This window comes from Geospiza fortis, unplaced genomic scaffold (genome assembly GCF_000277835.1).
Source record: "Geospiza fortis unplaced genomic scaffold, GeoFor_1.0 scaffold327, whole genome shotgun sequence".
Classification (NCBI taxonomy): Eukaryota; Metazoa; Chordata; class Aves; order Passeriformes; family Thraupidae; genus Geospiza; species Geospiza fortis.
In genome coordinates this window covers 1,128,094-1,141,398 of record NW_005054410.1, presented here as the reverse complement: position 1 = coordinate 1,141,398, position 13,305 = coordinate 1,128,094, and positions in this window count along the sequence as shown.

Sequence of the window (13,305 nt, the reverse complement as noted above, 5' to 3'; positions counted from 1 at the left end):
TGTTTTGGGGATTTTTCCTTTTTTTTCAATGACTAAAGCAGTATTTTTCACTGGAATCCATTTGATATGCTATGTGAGTGACTTCCAAAGTATTTCATGCCTTCTACAGCACACCTTAGAGCTTCTGGGAACATTAGTAATATGCAATTTGGAGTTTTTTCTTTTATCTGCAAAACTAAAAGTTATTGGTTCAAATAGGTGTGTTTGAGCTGATTATTTTCTCCATTTATCTTTCATTCTAGATGCTCATCAAAATCTAGATTTGAGATGAAGTTATAAAATGGAATGCAGTGAATGTAAATGTTAGAGGATTTGATGGACCACTTACAGTTCTTCATGGCTAGACATTTATTTTGTCTTATCCGATTCATGCTGCTCTCCAGCACAAAATACATGACTAAAAAGCAAAAAATCAACTTTTTGATTACAAAGCTTAAGACAGTCACAAACACATTGCCCTGTGAAAGTGTTATGTCACAGACCAAGTTTCAGTTTTCATATTCTCCTTACTGTCTATCAGATAATGAATAGGGAAGAGCAAGGGGCATCTAAACATGAACTAGATATCAAATACCTGCTCTGTTATTTATCTGATGTTACTACTATTGAGATTCTTGACACAAAAAAAAAAAAAAAAGTATTTTTAAATTAGGAAACTGTGTCACCAGAGGAGTCATAGACCCCAGAGGTGCACATTCTGACAACTGCCCTAATGAAGTTTGGCTTTTGTTCCTCTCAAAGATAAATTAACAAGTAGAATCCAAACACCTTGGTCAAAAGTTTTAAGTACACGGTATGAGAGGCTTTTAAAGAAAGAGTTGTTGCTGCAATACACACCAATGTTCTGATCTCCTTGTTCATTCTTCCACTGATGGGATTACAGATTGGCTGTAACACCATCATGAGATGAAAGCTGTCAATATTATCACAGTGAATTACCAAACAGATGGCTCTTCCTCCACTTAAAATTAGTGCAGCACAAGCATGGTTATCAGAAATAATCTATCCTTCCTCCTGACCCCCAAATCTTAGTCAGCTGCCTGTCCAAATGAGGCAGGCCAACACGTGTTCCAATCTCAGGGAGTGGCACCTAAACAAACTCATGTTTGAGCGAAAAGGTGAAAACACCACTTGCAAATTCAGTTTGTGAATTTAGTTTAGACACTGATGACTGAAACATAACCTCCCTTATTAGTCTCCATTTCAAAAAACACAACTGCAGTGGCTGTGCAAATCTGCTGTATTTTGACTTATAGACAAGAAATTCTGGAAATCTTAAAGGTCAAGAAAACCTTGTTTCCTTGACTAGGATTCTTTTGTGACCTCAAAATGACTGCTTTGTGTCTACTAAAAGGTTGTTCAAATTTCACCCAAATTATCAGAAATATTCAATGAGTCCTATGAAAAGCAATGAGTTTTTAGGATGCAGAGTCAAGAGGAAATCAGTGCTATGCAGTTTGAGATAAAACCTTCTCTGACAGGACTGGAGCTACAAAAAAAGATTCTGCCCACTGTCTAATGTTGCTAAGTGTAAGGAAGGGCATAACACATAAACTAATTATGTTTCACTCAACTTTTAAATCAGGCACCAGTTTTACAGATAATTATACTGATTATACTAACTACTGTCAAGTGTGGCAGAGAAGGATATACTAAAAGGAGAGATGATCAGAATTTAGTAGAAATTTAACCACATAAGCTTCTTCAGAAGTCAGTTCTGACACATAACACCTGAAGGTTTTACTCTGTATTTATGTCTGTAAACTGCATGATTATTTGGTCATTTAGAAAGGCAGAGAAGACATAAAAATGTACATTAGACTGTACTTAGACCAAATAAGGAACAATACAGTGGATATGGCAAGGCTTCCCTAGAAAATAGCAAATGGCTATAACCTCTCATGGTATGGCTGCAATATTTTAAAGGGTTTTTTTTGTCCTAAAAATAAAACCTCACCTCCTCTGATCAAAACAAGTATATGTTTTATATTTTATATACACATTTACAATATTTAAAACATAATTATATTTATATTAAAGAAGGCACTTTACAAAATGTAAGCATCATTTTTAATAGATTTCAGTGATTTGTAAACCCCAGATTCACTATGGGTACTTTCCTATGGGATCTCTTGTTTTTCCTCTAGTCTTTGAATCTTTTAAAGCCCCTCTCATTATTTTTGTTGTCTGAAGTTGGGCAATAATGTTACTGTGATTAATTAAGCAAAAAGACATGGAAATGGGGGTGTGGTAATCATCAGATAATAAAGCCCTCTGGGTCTCGCAATGCATGAGGTGCAGCCAGGACCCTTTATCCCCAGAGGTCTGATTATCTCCAGGAAAGCTACACCTCCCTGTACTTGCTGTATGGCTATTATGAAATATCTTTACATTTTATAGATAAAGTAAATTACTTTAATCACTGAAAATTGCCAGTGTTGTGAGGTTTCAGCTGTGAGGTTCACAGAGCTTAATCTGCCCATTTCAAGTCTGAAATAACCAATAATTGTTCTAATAAAAGCATCAGTAAATCATTATTTAAATGCTGGGATCATCCCCTCAGAGTGGCAAAGGCACCTTCTGTATGTTTGATGACATGGGGTGCTCGTTTAACCATAACCCTGGAAGTGCAAGCCATAAGGGAAATACTCTACCAGGGCTATTTAGTGTGTGTAATCAATGCTTTGTTAGAGCATCAAATTATTTTCTGTCATTCTGCAAAGTCCTAGGTCAGCAAACAATAACATCTGCCCAACATCTGAAAATCTCTTTGGAAAAATTCCAAATGTCTTCAATTTGTCACACTTCCAATCAAGCATTTTTCAGAAAATCTTCAGCGGCTTTTGTTCAAAGGCAAAATATATTTTCCCATTCCTAAATCATTGGAACGTACAAGAAGCATGTTTACTAATTGCAAATATGATGGGGATGTCAGTGACAACTCTATCCTGCCCTCCACATGCTCTGGGGCTGTGAACACAGGGCTTTGGCAGACACCACAGTCAATCAAAAGATGTGTCCTCCTTCCTGCTGCCAGCCCTGGGATCGTGACAGCCTCACGTTTCCTTTCCATGGAGCAGCACAGGAGTAGAACTCTCAGAATTACACCCCAACTGATAGAAGAGTCACAGACTGACAAAAATATCACCTTTCAGGAAGAGCATTTCCAAAACAAAACTTGCTTACACTGATATATCATCCTTACCTGTCACATCACAGTAATTTATTTAAGATACGCTGTTTGGAAAGATTTGCAAGCAGTTACGCAGGGTTATGGATTTCTATTTCCAAGAGGCTTTCAGTGACCTAATGCACTACAAGAGAACACTGAGATACAGACATATAGCTAAAAAGCACTCCTGACTATCCAAAAAGATGATCTATGTCTGAGCTGTGTAAACAGATGAATTAAAAGCAATCCAAGGCCTTTTTGCAGTGCAATGTTCACATATATGTACAAGCTGAAAACCAGTCACCCAGGAAAGCAGCTAGTTATACTTATTGGACTAATGTGTGACAGTCTCCACTGGCTTGTCAAACTGGAGGAGTTTTACCTAGAAACAGAAAACAATATCCTTAGCAGAGGTGAAAAAACAGAACTAGAAGGCAAAGGAATACTGGTCCTAATGCCATTTATCCTACTTTTTAAAAGAAGTGCTAAAAAGTTGACACATTTCTCGTGACAGGAAAGTAATTTTATTTCAGAAGGAAAATATGTGCTATCAGTAATTCTCCAGAGAAATCTGAGATTATTGTGCCAGAGGCAATTAACCCTCAGTAATAAAAACTTCTAGCAGCCTCAAATGACAACCTGATAGAAGAGCAGATATTTGCAAGGGAAAATAGTGACTTGCAAACAAGATATCTTTTTCTTCTCTTCTGACTTTCAACCCAAGCTTTTAAGCTTCCTGCAGTAATTTGTTTACCAAGTTGACTAATGAGAAGAATTAATCAGAAGACTTTTCATAGGAGAAATATGACCAGTAATATGAGCAAGAATTGTATGATACAGAAGACCAATGTCATCTGCTTCTGGGAGAATTCCAAATTGAGAGATTGAAACTGGTTACATGATACAGTGTAGGAGATGAGGAGGAATGCTCTGTGGAAGCTGCATTTAAGAAAAAAAATCTAGTTGGCAAAAAAATAAATGAGAATATCAGTCCCAGGAATAAAGATGAGATCAAATTTAAGGCCAGACTTGTTCACTCCTTGAGTATAACTCATATAAAGAAGGAGCTGGTGCAGTCAGTGAAAGGACTGATGTGAGAAAATCACACGAAAATTAGGAAAATTGAAAGATTCTGCCTTCTGATAACTAATTTTCTAGTGTTGAAAACCTGTTGTATTTTTGAATTCAAAGGTTAATACTAAAATCCCAGTACTGTGTCCTTGTTTGATCTGGGACACAGTCACTTCTCTTCCCAGTAGCTGGTACGGCGCAGAGTTTTGGATTTAGGATAACAATAATGTTGATAACACACTGAGGTTTGAGATGTTGCTTACACAAAGATTTTTTTTCAGCTTATACCAGTGAAGAAGAGGATAGGGGGCACGAGGAGCTGGGAGGGGGCACAGCTGGGACAGCCAAGGTGGCCAAAGGGATATTCCACATGGTGTCATGGTCAGTGTATGCCCTAGGAGGAAAGCTGGCTCAGGGATTGGCAGGTGGGTGGTGAGAAATTGCACAGTGCATCACTTGGGTTTGGTATTCTAATCAAAGTCAGCACACTTCCAAATGAAACAGACAAAGTAGCTCCGAAATTTCTAGCTACATTTAGTTCATGCTGTATCCCATCGGTTAATGCAGTTTCAAAAACTAACATATCATAAAAATTAGGAAGACAGAGTGAACAAAAAATAACAAAACAACTATACTGAGAATAAAAAAGGTGGACTCTTAGGAGCTGTCATTGAAGTACTGCTTATTGAATTTTAAAGCAGGAATCAATTAAAGTTTTGGTTAAGTATATCTCTTACAAAAAAGGGCACAATGCTCTCAAAAGTTATCTGTGCCAGAACTGTGCTGTATGTGGTACATCCAGTAATTTTCTTATGCAAACAAAGCAAAAACATGGAGTTAGATTCCCTCAGTAATCTAATACCTCAGTATTTCTCAAGATATTTCTTCCAAATTTTCTTCTGAACAAGCAAATAAACTTAAGTTTAACAAAAAACTTTGAAAACACGCTAAAAGGAGGAATTGGAAATTGGCATGCAACATGGCATGTAGCAATTTTTAACAAATATATGTGCTATGATTGAACACAGGATACCCAAAGCTTTCCATTGCTATGTTGGTCAGTATGTCCTGCTACTCACAGCCCCAGAACTTAAAGCTCATGTACATTTGAAAAAACTTGCAAACAGTTCCAGACACACAGTATACCTAAAGTAAAAAAGCTGAGACCATAAAAACTCTTGATTATCAAGAAATGGAAACACTACAACATCTGACCCCAGAGTCTTGGGCTCCAACTCTGAAACTTGTTCAAAGGGGGATAGCTCACAGGAGCAGCTCCCTCTTGCCTGCGGTTGCTGAGGAGAATGGCAAAGTCTAGGTTTAATAATTTTGTTAGGAAAGGATTCACGTAGACACTCGATACCAGGTAAGCTCCTCGTCTAATACGGAAATTGAACTCATGTAACATTCATGCAGAAATATTTTACGTAGCTACAGTAAATATGATCAAAGCCTTTAATTGTAAAAACAGGCTGAAGCTTCTTGTGAAGAATTTCGGGTAATAAGCAAATATGAAAGCCAACTTGGGGGTTACCTAAAAGGGTGAACAGCCTTTGAGGTACCAAACTTAAAGGCTCTTGTGCATCAAAATCTATAATATTTAGAAATAAAACAGATATCTTTGAAGGCGTGAAAATCCTGAGGCTTCAAGAATATCTTATTTAGGCTGAAGAATATATTACATAAAATGGGAGAGGGCATTATGAACACAGCTTAACAAGGAACACAGAGTAATGTCTCAACATGCTTTTTGTTCAAACTTTATAGGAAATTAGATTAATAATGCATGAGCTGCTTTATGCTAAGGTTACTGGCTCACCCACCCCCTCATTTATTTTTCCTTTGGAAAGCATTCTACTTTTACATACAAAATTAGATTTTTCCCGTTTTATTCAACATGGCTAGAGCAGACACAGAGCTCTCAAAACCTCTCAGATAAAGTCATTTTTATGAAGCTATGCAGAGCTCTTCTGTTCATGTGAGTATACATTTTCTTATTGCAAAAAGTAGACAACCTAAAGAGTAGCACATCTAAACTATATAACTTTTTACAGCATCACCAGTTCTCTCAAAGATGTTGTTAAAGTAACTTAGGGTAAGTTGTGATATTTAGCAGATCCAGGGGAAACCTATACCTATTTGGAAACAAACCTCATGCTGGCTGTGGGGAAAAAGAACAAGATGTGGGCTAGAGAACACTTCCATCCTTCTCCCATTCTTTCTTTGTGGAAAAAGTGTAAAGCTTATATTAGGAGCAGTTTTTCAGCTAAGATTTGGGCTGGAAAATCTCCACCTTGTTTTTATTCTGAAGAAAAATAGGTTGCAATAACACAGACTGTCCTGGAAGTCCCCATATCTCCACCTACTCCTCTTTTCAATGAGAAAATTAAACACTCTGCAGTCCATATGTCCTGTCTCATGAAACACAGGGCATTTTTGGCATTTCTTCCCTTTAAGGGCAATTAGAGTTAGTAGAGGAGATAAAGGCTAGCAGAGTACAACTCTGTGTACACAATGACTTCTTGAGCACAGTGACTCATGGAATATCAGAAAGTCAAACATGCACTGTGATATTTCTTTAAATGACAAATCATCATCAGAAGAAAGCTGTGAAACTGTTGCCATCACTTTCAAAATATAAATAGGGGAGAAGAGAGCAAAAGAGAAGGAATATTTCTACCACCAAACCACAAACCTCGTTAACAGAACAAGAACAGATAAGCTTTTTGCTTATAAATTCCTGCAATAATTAAGTGAAACAATTGCAGGGATGAAAAGGAGCTCAGTAGACCACTTTGCCTAAGACTATGATCTGAGATAGAGTTATTTGTACTTAAATAAACATTTACCAGGGAAAGCTAACAGGTCTTTAAAATCTTCAGGTACATTTTTTTATTTTGGAAAACTTATTTACCTGCTTAGGTATCAGAACAGTGAGATTTTTCTTTTTCTTGAATGAAGATATTCTCCTTCTACAAACTAAGCCAATTTCCTCTTGTCCTTCACCTGACACTTACAGGGAGCAATTCAGGACACTCCTGATAACTGTTTAGACACTGAAATGCTACTGTCAAGATTCCTCTGTTTTTCAGAAGCAGAAAACTAGAACAGTTTTTTCAGCTGTTGATTTAACCTTTACATTGAGTGTTTTATCAAAAGACTGTGCTTTATCATCAAAACACCCAAAGCAGGTAAATATAATGCAAATTAATATATCCTGAATGAAGTTTTTTATATATAAATATATAAAATTATAGTCAAAGGACTTCTCACTTTGTCATTACAGCCACTGTGAACATTTTCATTGTCTTCACTAGGAATAGCATAAATCCAAAGAAAGGCAATAGAGTACAAATCCAGGATGATCTTTATGAATAACAGTACATGGGAAAATTCTGGAAAAATCTATTTTTGCAAGACACACCCTTTCCTTAACTTCAGAGAAAAGTTGCATGTAGGAGATAAGTAGGATTTGACTGTAAAATAACTCACTAACCATGTACATTAGTATTTTAAGAGGTCATTATCTGGCACACAGGCAATATTAATGAAAAAATACATAAGTCAGTTTTCCTTTGCTTGTAATTAATAATTTCACTGCCAAAGTTCTCACAAATTGAGAGAGCCAGCAGCAAGAATCATTTTCTGTAGATTATAAAAGTTAATTTCCAATACATTATGTATATCATTCTTTAAATGTCACATCCAAATGCATTTTTAGTGACTGATCTTAATTTTGCATATCCTTTTAAAGTAGTATTCATTAAAAAGTAATCTCAGTAAATTGACGTCAGGACCATATTTCATTTTGTCAATCAAATCCCTGAAATGTTTTGAGACAAATTCTTGCACATCACTAACTGTACCTGGGAAATTATTGTTTCACTCTCACTTAAACTACACCCTGCAACATCAAATAAAGATTAGGAACTTGCTAGGGAGAGATCCTTCACTTAAAGTAAAAATGGAGAATGATACTGCACTGCAAGGAGTTTTTTAAGCTGCTTTTGCCAGAGCCTGAATTGCAGGAGAATTCCTCATTCCTTCCTCACCGGCTGGGGACAGCCACAGCAGCCCACACCTGGGGACAGGACCAGGCGCTCAGGACCCTCCTTTGTCAGCTACCAAAACTAAATTACCTTCTCTGCTTACACATAAACATTTCTAATCCATTTCTGATTTCAAATTAGACTAAGAATTCAATGAAGAGCAGGTTTTGCTTTAATTTGCTGTGAATTTCATAATGTAATAACATCAGAGGAGTTAATGTACAGCTCTATTAATTGAAAGTAGAGCTTCGGGGGTTGGTGGAGCTCTTTGGTTCTTTTCCTCATTTCTTTGTAGAGAATGAACTTTGAATTTTGTATTTTCAGGTCCTGGAGATTGAGACACAAAACGCTTTTTCCTCATTTTTGTCACAACATGATTAGGGAAAAAAGGCTTTTTTTGGCTGCCTTTCTCTTTTTTTTGCGTATAATGACTCAGATCAGCTAGTCAGTCTGACTACCCTTACAATGTCACAGCTTTCAGGCTGACATTTATATCCATTTTAATATTTCCTTCTGGCTAATAAGGAAAATTGGCAAATAAATACTCAAATAAAACATGTATCTGAGCAGTTGGTTGTGCAGGGAGAGATGAAAAACCATAATGCTGGAGAAAGGGAAAAAAACCCCAAAACTTAATCACATTTTCAACAATTTTCCAAAAAGAGTTGGAGGAATCCTGGCAATCTTTTTTAGATAGATCCAATGATACAAAAGGTAATTTTTACCTAATGCATCTTGATAAATGAAGAGAGATAAGTGGTAATTCTTTGTTCTATGCACCACAGCAATTCATAAAAAGAGATGGGACTAAGAAGCACCATATATCACATATATGATAAAAAAGAATAATCTAAGGCTCACTGAGATACACAGACCAGTCTTGGTACCTTGTGAGGGATTCTCAGGGGCTGGGACGACAATACAGCCTACTATACTCCTGTCTCCAAGCTCAATCTATTTTTTTTTCCCCTAAAATTAAGAGGTTTCATAAATCAGGAGAGGAATTCAGGTTCCCTCTTTTAAAAAAAAAAAATCACACCCACAAATTAACTCTGTCCCTCCACCCTACAAATACACAGGCACACTGATCTACAGAAATATCTAAAAATTTATATAAATCCTCAGAAATTACATAAAATCTCTCCTTGCCATTCCTCTATGTACAGAGGAGGGTCATAAAGTCTGGCTGCTAAAATTTGTACCTACCATCCAAACAGAAGAAAGATAAAACAAACATACTGGTCATAGGGTAAAATTAGGGTGCTTTACTCCTGTATCCCAAATTCTATAAAAGAGTTCTATAGACATAAAACCCTACAGAAGTTTTCCAGATAATTATTTGGCCTCATTTAAATTCCAGAAGAATCTGATAGTGGGACTTGGTGTTTTGGGCTGTTTTCTCCCAGCCATGTTCTGGGACAAGCATTGTAAAATACTGGAAAAGTTTAGCAGATTTTAATTTTCCTCTCAGGAAGAAAGCATTAAACTCAACTCTACCAACGTACCTGACTACATTTTGTACCAAAGATATACGACTCCTCAGGAAATCCTCCTGACTGAGGCAGAAAAAGAATACTCTAAAAATTAGATTTGTTGTCTGTTAACACCCTATTTTATATTCAATTTTCTTTTGTCACATTCCAAGAAAGCAATTATTTTTGCAAGTACAGACACACTGTTCTTTCTGAAAGGTACAATTTCATATCTTTGTCCATCCCTTTTGATTTATTGCCTCAGTGTCAATATGCAATGTCTGTGCCAGCATTTTGAAACTCAAAAAGGAGTATTTGCTCTACAGAATACACATGCTAGTTTAAAGAAAATCTTTGCTTGCATTTATGCTTTGATAAAACAGATTTTAAAATCCTGCAAACCTGCTTAAATTTGGTTTACTGGCAATATCTGCCCAGCTATGACATTCACCTCTTTAACTCCTGAAGGACAGCAATATAGAGAAATCACCATCACACTCTGCAAATTAGCAACATGTGAATCTTAAAAAAAAAACCAAACCAACAACTTAATAAACAGAGATTTTTAACTTGGTAAGTCATCTTAAGTATTAAAAACTGATGTAAGGGCCAAGGTATTGAAGCCCACTTGAAGTGCCCAGAGCTTTCTGTTCTGGCTGGAATTTGCAGAAGTGCTCTTGGCAGGTGCATATGAAATACAGTAAGAATATTTTTGCAACTCAACTTTTTTTTTTTGTCTCACCAACTGTTATTAACTTTTACTGAGACAGAGCCACAGTCTATTTTTACTATTGGAGTGGTAATCTGCTAGCAAGCAGCATGGTTTCCCTCATTAGTTATGTTTGCTCAAGATGTTTATGTTTTTTTGTTTGCAAACACAGCAACATTAACAGAACTTTCCCATATTCTGTGCTTAGCTTTTGAAACCACAAAGAGCTGTTTTTTGAGCATGGATGAAAACACTTTTTTCCCCCTGTTTCTATGGGACCACAATTTCTTCACATTGGCTACGCTAAGAAATTTGAAAGAAACATTCCTATTTTCAGCTGAAATCAACTATTACTGCATATTATAAATTTTCTGAACTAAAAAAAAAATTAATAAAATAAGATGAATTATTGCAGACTGGCAAGTGCTCTTTAACTCTTCACAAAGGAGAATAACAGCTGTGAATATCAAGCAGAACTCACTCATTGAAAATGCCCCATAGTTTACAGATTTTACACCAAAAAGGGCTGCGAGAAGGGTGTGCAGGGGCAGGGGGAGACCACGTGAACATTGGCCAAATCCAAAAAGTGTTTTAGTTTGCTGCAGCATCTTTGAATTCTGTTTACATCACCACCTTGAAGAAAGGCTTTGTTTGAAGGGCTTCATCAGTGAACATTCTGGGTTAGTGCTTTTTTAGTTTTACCATGTGAATAACAGGTCCCTGCACCATCACACACCCCTGCAATGCTCCCGTGCTGAAAACACACAGCATTTGTGTTCTTAACCCTGTGATTTGAGAACAATAACTGTTAATGTAACTCAGTTAACTGTATTGCTTTTAATTGAAGATTATCTTGATTACAGCCAAAGGGCACTATTAATGCTCTGAAGAAATGACTAAGACTTTAGCATTTGAATGTTGTAGAGAAAATAGAACTAATTAGCACTAATTTAATTCTAAGATTAAAGAAAATTCATTTTTTTAATTTTTAATTTAAGATAAACTATTTTACTCAGAACAAAGAAAGAATAATAAGTACTTTTTCCAACTGAAAGGCATTTTTTACTTTTTGCATTATTTCATTAATATGGGAATATGGGAATCATGACCCCATTAAAGATCAAATAATAAGCATTTAATTATTGACAGCAAATAAATTTTTAATAAAGATACAAGGGTTTTGCTGTATAAAAGAAAGAAAACAAAGTACCTCTGACCCAGAAATTCTTAGAGGATCTCACACCACTATATAATCTATAACCTAATTTTAAAAGGATAGGTTCACAAAGGGACATGTCATTTTTCTTTCTTCTGTACCACAGAATGAGGTACTGTAAGTATAACGTGTGTGAAAATGCTCCCCAGAAGAACCCCAGTTCTATCTTAATCATGCACTTAAACTAAATAATACATTGAATATGTCATAACCAGGAGGACAGTCATGATAAAAAGTGATTTAACCCCTTTTTACTCGACAAAATAATACTTTCTTTTCTTTACCTTGGGATTAGTTGTCATTTATAATTTCTGACCAAGGGAGACATAATGGACTTACAATGAAACCCTGATGCTTTTCCAAGGAACATGAAGATGCAGAAAATAAGCACCCATTACATTAGCAGACAAAAAGATGTTTTCATTGGAACTCTGAGCCTCATCCTGGTGCTGGCAAATAAATGGACTGTTTGCAGGTTCTGAAAGCATAGTTTCTGGCTAATCACATTTCTACAAGGTAAAAATAAAATGAACTTTTCCTGAACCTTCTGATTCAACACATAACTAAAAGATTCAACATGACTTTTTTCAGCTTTGCATTCATATTCAGAAAGGGCCCAAATCCAAGAGCCCTAGTGCAACCAGTCACTACCAAATATTCAGATTAGTTTCCTTAAATGGATAGAAATACCTTCATGAATACCTTCACAAATAAAAAGGAAGGAAAAAAGAAAAAATGATTTGGGAACTTATTACTGTAAGAAACTCTAACTTTTTCTCCAAATTACTTCTTTTGCCACCTTTAAATCTCATCAAAATATCACATCAAGGAGGGAAAAAATATTCTTAAAAATGTAAAGTGTAGAAGAAAAAGAGGAGCTGTCAGAAGACAAAATATTTACTAAATTATGGAATCTATTTAGTCTTTTCAAAGTTTAAATGAAATAGCATATTCTTGACAGATGAGAAAATTTCAAAAGATTCTATGTTGAGATTCAGTTTGAATAACTCACGTACTAGCTGAGTTTCACAAATTTGCAGAAGTGGGTTGAAGTTCTCCCATGCACTGCTTCTCTTCAGATTCCCCAGATTTTCAGAAGCAACATAATATATAAATAGGGAGAAGTGAATCACATGAAGATTTGAAAAAATACCTCCTCAACAATTCAGTGTAAGTTTATGGAGATTCTGATCTGAGACCTTAGGAAGAAATTCCTAACTTTGAGGATGGTAGGACACAGGTTGCTCAGAAATGTTGTGGACCTTCCATTCCTGGAAGTGTTCAGGGCCAGGTTGGATGGGACTCTGAGCTACCTGGTCTAGTGGAAGGTGTCTCTGCTCATGGTAAGGGGTTGGAATGAGATGAACTTTGTGGTTCCTTCCAACCCAGACCATTCCATAATTCTACGATCTAGGAATTCCCTCGGTTGTCCCATCCCCATAGCGCTGGCAGGAAACTGGCAGCAGTCACATGTATGCAGCAGCCACGGAAATACTCTGCATTTTGTGTCTAACAGCAGTAGGAAATAATAGCCCTCATCACTCTGCATCTCACAAACAAGAAGTCTGCAAAAGAAAGGGCTTTTTGCACAGTGCATGTCTCACACAACATCCTTC